General features: G+C 32.1%; 1 long non-coding RNA gene across 1 annotated transcript in view; it reads right to left on the bottom strand.

Moving 5' to 3' along the window:
* Positions 1-3,936: 3,936 nt before the first annotated feature.
* LOC147007421 (uncharacterized) overlaps positions 3,937-4,364 on the bottom strand; it is a 1,309-nt gene continuing 881 nt past the window's right edge. The window contains exons 2-3 of the long non-coding RNA XR_015054199.1: positions 4,273-4,364; positions 3,937-4,175 (exon numbers count right to left, since the gene is read on the bottom strand). The exon at positions 4,273-4,364 is cut by the window's right edge and continues 103 nt beyond it. This is a non-coding gene — a long non-coding RNA (uncharacterized LOC147007421). The remainder of the gene's footprint in view (positions 4,176-4,272) is intronic.

Here is a 4,364-nt window from a genome sequence, read left to right as displayed (position 1 = left end):
ATTAGAATATATTAACAGTTCATTGATTAGATGAGTAGGTGTTCAATTAGAATATTAACAGTTCATTGAGTAGGTGTTCAATTAGGATTCTTTCTTTCTTTTTCATTGACTTGGTGTTCAATTAGGATTCTTTCTTTCTTTTCATTGATTAGATGAGTAGATGTTCAATTAGGATTCTTTCTTTCTTTTCATTGAGTAGGTGTTCAATTAGAATATTAACAGTTCATTAACTAGGTGTTCATATGGATTCTTTCTTTCTTTTTCATTGAGTAGGTGTTCATATGGATTCTTTCTTTCTGTTCATTAACTAGGTGTTCATCTTGATTCTTTTCTTTCTTTTTCATTGACTTGATTAGTAGGTGTTCATCTTGATTCTTTTCTTTCTTTTTTCATTGACTTGATTTTTAGCTGTTCATTAACTAGGTGTTCATCTTGATTCTTTCTTTCTGTACATTAACTAGGTGTTCATCTTGATTCTTTTCTTTCTGTACATTAACTAGGTGTTCATATGGATTCTTTCTTTCTGTTCATTAACTAGGTGTTCATCTTGATTTTTAGCTGTTCATTAACTAGGTGTTCATCTTGATTCTTTTCTTTCTTTTTCATTGACTTGATTAGTAGGTGTTCATCTTGATTCTTTTTTTTCTTTTCATTGACTTGATTAGTAGGTGTTCATCTTGATTCTTTTTTTCTTTTCATTGACTTGATTAGTAGGTGTTCATCTTGATTCTTTTCTTTCTGTTCATTGAGTAGGTGTTCAATTGGAATATATTAACAGTTTATTGATTAGGTGTTCAATTAGGATTCTTTCTTTCTTTTCATTGACTTGGTGTTCATATGGATTCTTTCTTTCTGTACATTAACTAGGTGTTCATATGGATTCTTTCTTTCTGTTCATTAACTAGGTGTTCATCTTGATTCTTTTCTTTCTTTTTCATTGACTTGATTTTTAGCTGTTCATTGAGTAGGTGTTCATCTTGATTCTTTCTTTCTGTACATTAACTAGGTGTTCATCTTGATTCTTTTCTTTCTGTACATTAACTAGGTGTTCATATGGATTCTTTCTTTCTGTTCATTAACTAGGTGTTCATCTTGATTTTTAGCTGTTCATTAACTAGGTGTTCATCTTGATTCTTTTCTTTCTTTTTCATTGACTTGATTAGTAGGTGTTCATCTTGATTCTTTTTTTTTCTTTTCATTGACTTGATTAGTAGGTGTTCATCTTGATTCTTTTTTTCTTTTCATTGACTTGATTAGTAGGTGTTCATCTTGATTCTTTTCTTTCTGTTCATTGAGTAGGTGTTCAATTGGAATATATTAACAGTTTATTGATTAGGTGTTCAATTAGGATTCTTTCTTTCTTTTCATTGACTTGGTGTTCATATGGATTCTTTCTTTCTGTACATTAACTAGGTGTTCATATGGATTCTTTCTTTCTGTTCATTAACTAGGTGTTCATCTTGATTCTTTTCTTTCTTTTTCATTGACTTGATTTTTAGCTGTTCATTGAGTAGGTGTTCATATGGATTCTTTCTTTCTGTACATTAACTAGGTGTTCAATTGGAATATATTAACAGTTTATTGATTAGGTGTTCAATTAGAATATATTAACAGTTTATTGAGTAGATGTTCAATTGTGATTCTTTCTTTCTTTTCATTGATTAGATGAGTAGATGTTCAATTAGGATTCTTTCTTTCTGTACATTGATTAGAATATTTCTTTTTCATTGAGTAGGTGTTCATATGGATTCTTTCTGTACATTAACTAGGTGTTTAATTAGAATATATTAACAGTTCATTAACTAGGTGTTCAATTGGAATATTAACAGTTTATTGATTAGATTATTTCTTTTTCATTGGGTAGGTGTTCATATGGATTCTTTCTTTCTGTTCATTAACTAGGTGTTCATCTTGATTCTTTTCTATCTTTTTCATTGACTTGATGGGTAGGTGTTCAATTAGAATATTAACAGTTCATTGAGTAGGTGTTCAATTAGGATTCTTTCTTTCTTTTCATTGATTAGAATATTAACAGTTCATTGAGTAGGTGTTCAATTAGAATATTAACAGTTCATTGAGTAGGTGTTCAATTAGAATATTAACAGTTCATTGAGTAGGTGTTCAATTATAATATTAACAGTTCATTGAGTGGATGTTCAATTGTGATTCTTTCTTTCTTTTCATTGACTTGATTTTTAGCTGTTCATTGACTAGGTGTTCAATTAGAATATTTCTTTTTGAAAAGGGTTTTACTGAACGATGGACGAAAGAACTTTTTAAAATTGTTGATGTAATAGATACAGTTCCTTGGACTTATAAAATATATGATTTGGAAGGGGAAGAGATTTTAGGTTCATTTTATTCACAGGAATTACAAAAGACAAAACTAAGCAGATAATACACCTTTGTGGACACTCGAGGACAAGTCCGAGGTGTATTACAGTATATAATGTGTGTCAAGGGGTGGACGTTCTTACATCTGTGAACCCCAAACACAGAATCCTCAACTGAATAGTCAAGGCTTAACTTTTGTTTGTGTGTGTGTGTGTGTGTGTGTGCAATGGGAGCAATAGGTTGGCGCTTCACTCCCTCCTACTATACACCGTTGTGGACACTCGAGGGCCAAGTCCGAGGTGTATAACAGTATATAATGTGTGTCAAGGGGGACGTTCTTAGATCTGTGAACCCCAAACACAGAATCCTCAACTGAATAGTCAAGGCTTAACTTTTGTTTGTTGATGTGTATGTGTGTGTGTCCCAACCCTCACATTCAAAATCTCAACCCCAACCCTCACATTCAAAATCTCAACCCCAACTCAATCCTCACCCAACACAGTCTTTTTCAAAATGAGATTTCCACCTATATATATATATATATATATATATATATATATATATATATATATATATATATATATATATATATATATATATATATATATATATATATATATATATATATATATATATATATATATATATTTTACGTTTTTTTTTCTCTTCTTCCAATTCTGTCTTTTAAGGCTTTCAGGTTTGATGACGTAAAAAGGGGGAGTAAGCCTGCACTTTCTTCCCAGAACTTTCTTGATCTTGCTCCCATCAAGCACCATCCGACAAAGAACTACATCGATAGGTTTAGATCCCAAAGAGTGATAGCAACTCCAAAAGTCTCCAAAATATAAATAAATAAAATAATAATAATAATAAATAAATAAATAAATAAATAAAAGCCCCCAAAAAAGTTTCAAGTGTCCAACATAAACCCAACTTTCCAAGTCTTCAAGGTATAACCACATTCCCGTTGAGTTTCCAAGATATGTATCACATTGTGAGTTATCAATCCAGAACCCACATTTCAAGTATTCAAAGTAAAACCAACTTACAAAGTCTCTTAAGGATAACTCATTTACTGATTTTTTCAAAATTTGTGAGTCTCCAAGGTAGGACCCATATTTAGAACCATCTTGGCAGAACCCTTTTCCTGAGTCTCCAAGGTAGTTATTTAAACCATCAAGGCAGAACTCATTTACTGATTTTTCAAAATTTGTGAGTCTCCAAGGTAGGCCCCATATTTAGAACCATCTTGGCAGAACCCTTTTCCTGAGTCTCCAAGGTAGTTATTTAAACCATCAAGGCAGAACTCATTTACTGATTTTTTCAAAATTTGTGAGTCTCCAAGGTAGGCCCCATATTTAGAACCATCTTGGCAGAACCCTTTTCCTGAGTCTCCAAGGTAGTTATTTAAACCATCAAGGCAGAACTCATTTACTGATTTTTTAAAATTTGTGAGTCTCCAAGGTAGGCCCCATATTTAGAACCATCTTGGCAGAACCCTTTTCCTGAGTCTCCAAGGTAGTTATTTAAACCATCAAGGCAGAACTCATTTACTGATTTTTCAAAATTTGTGAGTCTCCAAGGTAAAACTTGTATTCTGGCTCATCAAGGTATAACTTGTTCAGTGGGTATTGTCTTGATAACTCACAATGAGTACTATTGCTGTAAAACTCTTTTTCAGGATTTTGCTGGTCTCCAAGGTATAACTCTTTGGTTGGGTCATCAAGGACGAACTCGTTCTGTGGGTCTTGGTCGCTCATAAGGTCTTCAACCAAGCCAACAATTTCGCCCCAAGTTGTAGCAAAAGCAGTATTTTCATTTCGTATTTCAGACACAATTTCCTGTGAGAGAAAATAATAATGTATTAATTAAGTTATTTAATTATTAAATGAGTATGCTTCAATCAAAGTTTGAAAATAGGAAAATAAAAAATCTTACCTCAATAGATAAGAGGTTTGAATCCAGTTCATCAACTTGAAGGTTTAGTTCCATACAAGACAGAGAGTTCCAAGGAACACCAAAGTCATCCC

This window comes from Eptatretus burgeri, unplaced genomic scaffold (assembly GCF_056783735.1).
Source record: "Eptatretus burgeri isolate ZD-2024b unplaced genomic scaffold, Ebu_testis_v1 Ebu_testis_scaffold_180, whole genome shotgun sequence".
Classification (NCBI taxonomy): Eukaryota; Metazoa; Chordata; class Myxini; order Myxiniformes; family Myxinidae; genus Eptatretus; species Eptatretus burgeri.
Note: the sequence above shows the minus strand (reverse complement) of the source record. Positions and strands in the feature narration are given on the sequence as shown.